Source organism: Corvus brachyrhynchos, unplaced genomic scaffold (genome assembly GCF_000691975.1).
Source record: "Corvus brachyrhynchos isolate BGI_N302 unplaced genomic scaffold, ASM69197v1 scaffold310, whole genome shotgun sequence".
NCBI lineage: Eukaryota > Metazoa > Chordata > Aves > Passeriformes > Corvidae > Corvus > Corvus brachyrhynchos.
In genome coordinates, this window is record NW_008236213.1 from 856,174 (window position 1) to 867,826 (window position 11,653).

Consider the following 11,653-nt stretch of genomic DNA (forward strand, 5'->3'; position numbering starts at 1 on the left):
TCCCAGAGATAGTCCTAAAGATGAAGATGATGAAGACCCTTTGCTCCCAGGGAAGGAGAAGGGCCTCTGTTCTCAGACATGAAATGCTCCCAGAGATGGGTGAAGAGAACTTTTGTTTCTGAACGGCTCAACCTTAAAATTGTACCCCAAAAACCTTCAAGAGTGGACCCTCACAAGCAGTTGCAGGAAAAACTTCAAGTTGGGGGAAGGGACTCACATGCGAGCAGAGAGACCTCTTCCTAAATGGACTGAACAATATTTGGAAGTGGGCGGCTGTCTTGTTGTGATAATGTTTTCATAGCACGAGCAAAAAGAGACTTCTCTTTCTAAATGGACTGAACAAGGTTATTATGGAAGTGGTAAACAGACTGAACATCTTAAGGGTTGTCTTTTTACATTGCCAGTGGGAGAAGGGAGGAAGGTGGGGGGAGAAGGAGAGCTCTAAAGGTGGTATAATTCTTTTTTCTTTTTTTCCCTCTTTTAGGTCTGTTAATAAACTTCTTTATATTCTTTCAAGTTTGGTTCCTGCTTTGTGTTTCTCCTAATTCTTAGCTCACAGAAGATAAACAGTAATGTGTATTTTGGGCCAAACCATTACACTTCTTTAAGGCAGCTGCCTTCCTTGCAGTCACATTCTGTGACAAAAATTCAGCTGTGTGTCAGTGCCATAAAAAACAATGAAGCTACAGCTATAATTAATGTCTGTAGTCTTCAGCAGAGCTGGTCCTGAATGGGAAGAGTAGGAAGTTATCTCCCATCCCTAATAAACCAGCATTAAACACTAAGACGCTGGAATATTGTTCTGTGGTTTTGGTGATAGTTTGTGGCCCATGAGTGCGCAAAACTAAAGATAACTGTTTCTAAGGCTTTTCTTTTTCTCAGAAGAAAAGCTCTGTCCTCAATCTGTAAATGCTTTTCATCCATGTTTTGTCTTTTCCCATGTTATTATTGCACATTTGCAATTTCTGCTTGGATAAATACCAAAATTCTGTTCATTGGAGCAGGAGACAAGACTCAAAATTTCTCAGAGGACCAAAGACTACCCCTCCCTAGCTCAAAACAGGTCACTAAAATAGCCAGAAAAAACCCAGAACTTCTTGGTCTCTAGATTTCAGGCTGGTTCAGCTGTGTTTTCCCTGAAGTTGATACTGGTATGTTTTAATAGCCCAATTTATCTCCAGTTTTACACATCTAAAACAGGGACGTTCAGTTTTATGTCAAAAACTCTCCTGAAGCCTGGTGGATGGCAAGTTGAACATGAGTCAGCAGTGCCCCAGATGGCAAGTTGAACGTGAGTCAGCAGTACCCTGGCAGGCAGGAGGGCCACCCACATCCTGGGGGGCATCAGGCACAGCATCGCCAGCCAGGCAAGGGAGGGGATTGTCCTCTCTGCTCTGCACTGGGGCGGCCTCACCTCCAGTGCTGGGGGCAGCTTTGGTCATGGCAATGTAAGAAAAACAATGATCTGTTAGAAAGTGTCCAGTGGAGGGCATGAAGATAGTGAAGGGTCTTGAGGTGAAACCTTACAAGGAATATCCAGCCTCTTCACCCTGGGGAGGAGGAGACTGAGGGGACGCCTCATTGCAGTTGACAACTTCCCTGTGAGGGCAAGAAAAACTCTGTGATGACCTGTGACAGAGCCCAGGGAAACAGCATGAAGCTGTGTCACGGTAGGTGTGGGTTGCCTGTTAGGAAAATGTTCTTCCAGAGGGAGACTGGGCACTGGAAGAAGCTCCCCAGGGAAGTGGTCACAGCACCAGCCTGACAGAGTTTGAGAAGCATTTGAACAATGTTGTCAGGAACATGATGTGATTTCTGGGATTGTGCTGTGTAGTGCCAAGAGATGGACTTCAATGATCCTTGTAGGTCCTTTTCAACTTGGGATATTTTATGATTAAACCTCCTTTTCACTTTCTGGCTTTTTGCTTGGTGATGGAGGTACTGAAGGGAGGCAGGGGTGCCTGTACAGGAGAGCCTCACTGCAGGAATAGCTGGACATTATTTGGCTCCTCTGACCTTTCTGAAATGGCTGAAAGCAACCCACACATGGAGCAACAGTGATCTCACCATAAAAACTGTAGAATTACACCCAGAAGAATGACCCACCCTAGAATTTATGGAGCACAGTAGTGTGTTTTATTCCAAATAAATAGATTTGTATTTTGGCAAGGGCATTGCAAAAATGAATACAACTGACAGTTGGATAGCATTTTCCTTCTGCATCGGGATTCCAGGCACATCCTTGAGAATGACAGGGCTTTTCACAGTGGCTGGGTGGTAGACACAGCTGAAATCTGCATAACATGTCTGGAGAAAATATCATGTTGTTTTTTAAAAACAAAGATATCCTGGAAGTATTTTAAAACTAGTGCTTCCATTAGCATTCCCATTAAATTGAGTAAGACAAGCCCTGAAAATGATGGACACTAATTAGATTAGTTCAGTATTTTAGTAATTAGAGGGAATATCTCTATCCATCTGAAAAGTACTCTAAAGCTACTGAGAAATTTATTATCTCAGAACAACAGTTCTCTAGGAACTTCTCTCATGTCTCTTCTGTAAAATGCAGCTGCTTTGTTGACTCTGTGCATATTTATGTATAACATGTTGCATTTTAAATATAAACCAGTGTGATAGGGCTTTTATTTTTTAGTTCTTGTTTGCTTTGAGCCAACAGAAGACACACTTGCTGTTAGAAATCAGAAGTTCATTTAGAGAAAATGATTCTGTAAGGAAGCAAATAACTTAGAAATAAGTGAGGGACAAAGCCTTCTACAGCTTTGGTCTCATTCACTATTTGGTTTAAGTGTTCAATAATTCTGTCATTAATGAAGCCATTTGTGCATCAGTTTATTTTTCAGTTTATATGTCTGAAAGACATGATGTGATTTACCAACAGATACTTTTTTACTTCCCCATAAATTAAAGAGTCCTTTACAGTGTCATTCCTGTACAAGAAAAAATAAAAAAAGGATTACATCTTCGTGCTCAGGCAATTACCACAACTATGTCACAAAACAACTCAGGTAGAATGTTTTAGACTTATCAGCCTCGGGAGAAATATTAAGATAGCACTTAAGTAACGCCAGTTTACTGGAATTCCCAAATGTTTTACATAAAAGAACAAATTGTTTTAAAATAAACATTATGATATCTCCACTGATCTGCTTCTGCTTAGAAGACAGTAGAAATTGAACAAAGCACCAGAAGAAAATCTCTGCAATGCAGTGGCACGGTATGCATCCAGAAATAGATGGTCTGGACAATGCAAGGTAAAAGGATAAACAAAGTGCATGTGAATTGAATACTCAACTGTCTGGAGATTTATCAGATGGGTTCTGCCTTAATATTTCTCTAAGTTTTTTGAATCTCTTGTCAGATACTTTTCACTCCCATCTCTGAAATCAATACCTGTGCTCCTGATTCCTCTACCAATCACCCCAGGGCCCTGAAGTCTCTTCTGATTACCCTCAGACTTCTCTTTGTTATTTTGTTGCTGCCAGTTTGAACAACCAGTAACAGATAGTAATCATAAGGCCTTACTAAACTGGGAGGTTTTTTAGTCATGTCCCTTACCCCAGGTCCTGGGAGACAGAAGACTTTTGTGTGAGTTTGGTCTGGCCTCCATTCCTCTTAGAAAGGAGATTCCCATTATAACTACTCTTCTTTTCTTTTTAACAAAGGAAGTCTTGATGCAGGGCACAGGTGGTGTTGTTTTGGGACACCCCTTTATCTCAGGATTGCAGCAGAATTCTCTGTAGTTGCTGGGAGGGAAGTGAGCCTGGGTACTGCTCACATGGGAAATTTGGAGTCAGGGGAGCTCCTCCATTTTTCATGCTTCTTCCTAGAGTTTTAGGGACCTTGCTTTAGCAAAGGGAGTTACTACATCCTCAACTCCTGCTGCTCTTGCATAGCAGGAGGTCAGCAGGACTAATGATGCTGGAATGATGCAGTGACACCAGTGGGAGCACTCAGAGGAGACACAGCCTGGACTGCAGGGTAAAGCCCCTCCTACAGTCCGTTGTAATGGGCTGCCACAGTACTGAATTGTCTTGAATCTGCATTTGCTACTCAAAAAAAGGCTCTGGACCTATATCTACAGTATATAAATATGGAGTAACTCCATGCCTTTCAGTGGAGTTATTCCTCACTTACTCTTCTTCCATAGAAAACAGATTTCGACCCAGGTAAATGGGTGGAAAAGCCACAGGCTTGGAAATAGGTTGTCAAATTCCATCATTCCATATGGGATGTGGTTTTCTTATTAATTACAAAATGCTGTGGTTGATTAGCTCTCATTTTTTCCAAACTTCAAGTCTCTTCTGTTGGAAACAGTATTTGGGTAGGAAAAAAAGAGAATAGAGGAGATTTTGTTCTGTGTGGAAGTTCCATCTGCTATGGATGTTCCGTGCTTTATTTTTAATTGCAAAAGGACAAGCCCACCCAGGAAGTGACATTTGTAGAGTTAGCCTGCCCCAGGACATTAAATGTTTTAAAATGCAGAATACAACCCATAAAACATTAAGGATAGAAGATATAATGGACCCCAAAGTGTTTTTTTCCGTTTAATCTGTGTGAAATACTTCACCTTTTCCCTAGGCAACCTACATTTTCCACTGTTTTCAAACAAACAGTAAATCGTGTCTCTAGTTTTGCCATATTATTATCATCAGCCAGAAACAATCTTCACAATCCTCAGCAATATGCCAGTGAAAAATATATTTTTCTCACTTGCATCATACTGCTTTTATGGCAGGTGACTCTGCTGATACCAGAATTGAGACATTGCTGTTTGAGTGACATAACGCAGACTTTGTATATTTATCATGAACAGTTTAATAAGTACCATACAGTCTAGGGTGTGGGAGTACCATGAACTTTTCAGGAGACTATGAAAAAAGACATCTGAACACTGGTTCACAGATAGGTACTTGGGAGATGTTGAAACATCCAGCCTGGTACTGGATCTGAAGGAACTCAGTCACGAGCCAGGTCCTTCCTATTCCCCCAAGCCTTATTTTCCCTTCCCTGGATATCATCAGAATCACCTGAACCCTTTAAGATGAGGGAGAGCATCCCAAGCTGTTTAAATTATGGAAAACTCCTGCCGAATTTTCTCATGCACACTCTCATGCAGCCACAGGTAATTTTCTCAGTATCTACCATTCCAGCCCATGAGTAGGAGGACCTGGAAACCAAACCAAGCCTGCTTGCTTGGCTTACATTTGCAGAGATTCTTACACAAATGCCCTTCCATCCCTATGCACATGGGCAGCCTCAATGGCTGAATGGGATGAAGCACATAAGTCTGGGAGTTGTATATGTGTAAAGGACTCCAGCAAGAGAGAGAGGAATTTTTTCCACCAAGAACGTTCCAAATTTAAAAAATACCCAAAACACAGCCTACCTCATCTCAGTCCATTGGGATTTGTTGTGCAAATATACTTGCACACAGCTCATGTAATTACAGTAATTGTGTTATAGCCCTAAAAACTTGGGGCTAACTGTGTTGCTCTATGTCATTAGTTGCTGACTTCCTAACAGGCTTTTTCTTTCCATGAATATTTTGAACTTCAGCTCTACAGTGCCCACAAAGACGAAGTACGTTGGAAAATTAATGAAAAGCTTACAGCCACATTGTTAACTTGGCAGCATTATCTCTCCTGGATAAAAGCTGGTAAAGCATAGCTCTATGTCCCAGTTTAGAAATGCCAGCACAAGCTACAAAGACTGGCATTTCATGTATAAAAACTTCCTACCAATGGCTTGTAAATATGGGAAGCTATTTGGGCCTAAAATATGGGACTGTAATTTTATGTAGTGACTCTTTCCAGGAGAAAGAAGGAGAAGGTCTCATACAATTGTAAATTTATTTTAGCCTGAAGCTTTCCTAGGGTCTTCCCTTCAAGGACAGCGTAGCTCTTTCCAGCAAAAAAAAAAAAATGCATTTTTGATATTTGTCATCCTCTGTATAAAAATATGCTTGTAATAAGGGCCAAATTCTGTTTTCATGCAGCAACATCAACCCAGAATAACCCAGCAGAGAGATGTAACTAAACATTGAAACCTGGCTCAACTGGAGTTATTGCAGATATTTTAAGTAGTAACAGTGTAAAGAATTTGGTCTGCAAGATATGTGAGTGCGTCTGTATCTCTTTGCCTTGTTTCTGAGAGGGAGAGATGCCTTGGGGTAACCCAACTAGACGAGTTATCCCGGTGGCCTTCCCACAGTGCGACTGGGCTCTGAGTAAGGCCATGGAAACATCACTGCTCTGCATCCTTACCCATCACCATAAGTGTCAGGAGACTCCCTTGCTTCAGCAGCTCCAGGAGGAGTAGTAAGCATGAAAAGGAGGGGTCGCAGAAGACACTTTGGATGGATCCCTTTGGACAACAGAACATGTAACTGCTTCTGCGAATGCAACCTCAGAAGTATTCTGCAAAATTTCTCCTCTTCCCAAGAAACCAAAAATAGAAAAAAATGCTGTTTTGCCTGTTTAAGGCTGCTTTGGTAGATAGGAAAAATTTGCTGCCTCATCTATATTATATTATATTATTCTTAGAAGAGGTAGCTCACTACTTTATGAATTGCTTAGTAAAAACTTTTAGTTAAAGGTGCTTGGTTTGTGATCAGAACAACTGTTTGCATATGGCAGTACTGAAGTGACAATGAAATCTGTGGGTTAGAGGTGAAAACAACAGCCCATTCCAGGACATGAAAGGTTCGTGCTGCTGAATGCATTTAGAGAATGTAGGTGAAAGCGTGTCAAAGGAAGAACCACCTTTTTTCCTTTGTAATAAGGAGGTAACAAGTCTAAGAAACCACTTGCACATTGCTTTCCTGTTTTCAGTCCACCAGGGACAGCCTCCTTATTGTACAGCTTGGAGAGAACCACGACAGCTGCTCAGCTGCATGAGCCCCTGCACTTAAGGAAGAACCATTTCATAGTTTCTCCTCTTTCCCCTCCAGTCTTCCTCTCTAGCCAAGGGCAACCTTCTCAGCCAGGGCATCACTGTGGGAGGAGAGGGCTCCTGACTGACAGGTGCTGTGCTCCACTGCAGCACACTGCACACAGTCCCGCACTGTCTGCAGAAATGGCAGCTCTGTGCTAATTAAGGAGTTCTGCCAATTAGCTGCATCCGGTCTCAGAGTCAGAACAGATTACAGAGTGTGTTTCAGAGTCTAGTTCCCACTGCACATCATTTGCTGTAAGAAGTGGCTTTCTGTTTGATCCCTTCTGTTTTGCCTTGACTGGCATCAGATGCACAAGAGGTCAGAGGAACAGAGAGTGAAGCAGCTTCTTTCTCCATTGCTACTGATTTATACCTGGCTTCTTTGAGACATTTGTGTTTCCACCTCCCTCACATAGGCTCTGACCTGTCCCAGGCACACAACATCATCGAAAGACAGACTACATTTGTTTATATCATCACTACCACAACCAAGGCAAACAACTTGATTCTTATTTAAAATGTGCCGAAGTCTGATCTCTAAGCTGCATGAGTGGCAGAGAACCTTTGCACTTAGCACCTGCAAAATAAATCAGATTAAGCTTGTTTTATGTCCTGCAGGTGTTCAACAGTATTTTTGCCAAGTAGTAGCTAAATTGTAAAGAAATACCTTTTGGGGAATGGAGTAATGAAATACCAGTGTTGCTAGTGTTATCTCATCAGGCTAAGTCAATCTAGTGGTGATGCTAGATAATACTCTGTGATGTAATAATGCTAATGATATTGAGACTTCCTGCAGTGGTGGTTAAAGTGCATTCAGATCTTGGTCTCTGTGGAGGGAGAGAATGGATATGGAAAGTAAAAGGTATGTAAATGTGCATACAGACAACATTGTGAACCGATATGTTACCTATTTCTAAATGTTTTATACAAAGAAAAACTCATGCTAAAAATTCCTAGCATGTGATATAAAATTGATTTAGACAAATCCTTAGGCATACAGGCTTTTAAAGTCCATGTGGAAGTGATGCGAGCACTGGGATTCACAAACATCTTTCTTCAGTAAGGATGCGTCAGAGAAACAATTTAATTTCCTAGAAAACACATCAGATCTCCTTATGTTCAAGCCAGTGAGGAAAAGCTGTCATTCAGAGCTCAGAAACACATTTAGAGGTTACAGCTGAGAGCTTGACTGAACTCTTTGTCCATTTATAAATATAGGCTTCCCTTCCAGAAAACTTGATATCCTATTGTACTTTTTGTCTAGGGTTAGACCAAGCATCTGAAACCACAGCTGCCTTTTTCACTGTTCCCATCCAGCCAGTTTGCACTGATCGTGTCTCCCACAAGGGGATTTATTCCCAGTTAGAGAGGACTGCAGAAGGCTTCCAGTGACAAAATCCTTTCAGGCAGGCTGAGAAGTCGGCAGCTGAAGGCCCTGATAAGGGCTGTGGTGGCTAAACCACAGAGAAGGCACTGGCTTTTCAGAAGTGTCCTGGGAATGGAAGCAGCTGGGTGATAGGCAGCTGGCTTAGCATCAGAGTTGGAAGGATGCATGCTGGCAGGGTGGCACTGAGGTTAGAAGACGAAGCAGTTTGGGAAACTCTGTCAGGATCCCAGCTTTACCTTGAGTGAAAGTCAGCAGAGTGCCAGGTGTGAGGGTCAGTGGTCCTCCTCAGGCTTAACCATTCAGGAATATAAAATTTTCTCTTAACTGCAGCAAATTCCTTCCTCTGGTGCCATAGGGAAGTGAATGTGATGTTTCTCTCAAATAATGACTTGTGATCCTCCAAAGATAATTTAGTTCACTGTAGGCATTTATTTTAACCACCACAGAGGAAGGGCATGAGGTATGGTTTACACTGGTCTATATGTGAAGAGGGAGGATCTTACATGGGCTGATAGGGCCTTCAGGATTATCTAGAGATGTGAATAGTTACGTAGATTTCATTTGCACTGCTAAATCATGCATCTAGTATTTATCTGACGATCAGCAGTGCATGGACTACATCAGAAAATCTCTTTCTAGTTCTGGGATGAATTTGTCAAGTTACAGGTGAGTCAGTGTGGCAAGATTATTGCAGCTATAGCTGTCACTGCTTCTCTCTAGGACTGGAGAGTCCCACTTCCAGTGCTGTCAGTCAAGAGCCTTTAAATCTACAAAGTTGTCTTAGAGAAAAAAGACCTTAAAAAATATAATCCCACCCAAAATCAATTTCCCTGCTGTGAATTGAATCATTCTTTTTTAATATACGAAGCCATTAAAAAATTAAGCTTCTTTCTTTAACATCAAATTAAGACAACTACACTTTATCTGGAGAATATGAATGCCTAAAGCTGCAGTTTCTTTTTCACCAGCTCTCAGCAAGTGGGCATTTAGTCTTAATTGCTACTCACAGTGTAGTCTAATCAAGAATGGCATTAGCAGGCCAAGAACTATTTGTTAATCAGTAAAAGGTAGGAGAGACAGTTATTGTTTTGCCCGAGTTTTGATTCACATCTTTGTGTTAAACTCTAACCAGTTGGAACACTCTCCAAGCAATACAAGAGTATTATCAAGCTATCGGTTATAAACAAAATAAATGTTCTTATGTAATTGAGAAGTGCAAAACTTTATAAAACATTCTTTTGTATTTGGAAAGGCATATGTTGCTAAACTGACAGAGCCAAGTGACAGTATTGACATTTGACTTGAGAAATGCTTCCAAGCTTCCTTGAAATCGAGGTAATTTGTAGGAAGGCACCTTATGGTCTGGCACTTCAATTTTGATTGTCCAGACAAAACAGGTAGTCCTTTACTGCTGGAAGAATGTTTTTTTCCAGGACAGGAATGTGAGGTGAATTGTGGGATTCTGTGGAAACTTTCTCCTATACTTGAAGGGAGCAGTTCAGAAGTCATACTTATCAATCCAGCTATTTCCTACCATTACTGACACTTGCAGTGCAGCTTCAATAAAGTATATTCATGTAGTATTTTTTTCAGGAAAACACTACACTCTGCATGGCTGCTCCGTGGTTATGGTTTCAAATCAATACATACTTTGGTTGTGCCTCTGCATGAATGGAATACTTGGTGCTGTTTTTCAGTCTGACATTAAGGTCTTAAATGCCATCTGGTCTGAGGTCACCGTATTTGTAATACCAGAAAAGGAAGACAACAGAGTGGGCAGGTAGAAAAGGACAGAGACCTGAACGCAGTTTATTTCAGGATGTGGAGGAATGTACATGTGACACAGAAGCCTGCAATGGGATCACTTTTATGGGCCTGCACAAGTGTTAGCCATGCCCTTTTCCACAACAAACTCAACCCACTCTCCCTTGACAGGAGGTATCAGGGCTGAGCAAGAAGAGGTTCTGCCTATAATGCATGAAATATTTATATAGGGACCCAGCTTAGGAAAATCAACTCAGACAAAAACAATGCAGAAATGTCTCTCATCATATGGTTGAAGGGCAGCCTTACCCACTGAATTTTATGAAACTTGACAGATTTCAGTAATTCTGAAGCTCAGGCAAAACTCATGTTTTCTTGTTATACAGCTAATGAAGACAGACTCTTGATTCCTACAAGAAAAGTGTTTAATTTCATCCACTCTATTCTCAAGATAGAACAAGACTGTTTTTATTTATCAGGAGTATATGCCCTCTCAACCAAGAGTTTTGCAGTTTCATAAATGTGCCCTTGTTATTTCACCTACTTTCTTTCTCTCTGAGAGCTCACTTGTGAGAGGGTATGTGGGGATACACAGGATAGGCTGTGGATGCTTGTGAGGGAAGCTGATCTGATGGAAGGACTCTGAGTGATGTATTTAGCTTATTTTTCAAAGAACTTTTATTTACTGTCTGGCACTTAGATCTGAAATTCAGTGTTACAGAAGAAGATATACTGTGTTCTTGTTCTGCAGTACATATATCCCTAGTGGACCTGTAATTTAATGACCTTATCAGGTCATTATTTTTGTCATTAAATGACAAATCACTTTCAGACAGGCTCTCAGTAGAGAGCTTGACTCTTGCTAATCTAAGGTGAAACCCATGGGTCTTCTCTAAATCTGAAAGTAAATTTCTTACATTTCTGCTCTCTTTGCTGCAAGAATTCTTTGCATTGATGCCCTGGCCCAGGGTGCTACAATGCCACCTATAGTTGTGGGTTTTTCCACCCCTATTGGTATGTAGATCTTTAAAAAGTGATTAGATAGAGTTAGCTGACAACTTCATGAATTGCAACTATTAGTAGCTTTCCAAAGCTGAAGTTAATGTATTATTCACATGATAATGAACAACAGTGTGAGAAATGAGACAACTCTTAAAAAGATTAATTTATTGAAAACAGAAAAATTGAAAAATTACAGAAATTAGAAAAATATAAAAATTTGGGATCCTATGGCTCAATAGATGGTATGCCCCAGGAGCGCAGGGATTTGAGATCTTCTGGCTGAGACAGCACTAGACCTCAGGTAGAGAAAAAGAACTTGCAGTGCTGAGCTGACTTTAAAAAAATTACTAAAGGCCCCTTAAAAGGAGTGAGGCTTTGAATGCCCAGCACCGACGTCTACCACAGCTAGCCTGCAGAGAGCGAGAGGAAGAGGCCCTCCCTCTCTGCCTCGTTGTTTTATAGTGTCTTTGCTCCGCCCCCCCCAGCCTGCCCACAGCCCGCCCACAGCCCGCAAAGCGATTGGTGCTTTCCCTTTGATGGATCATC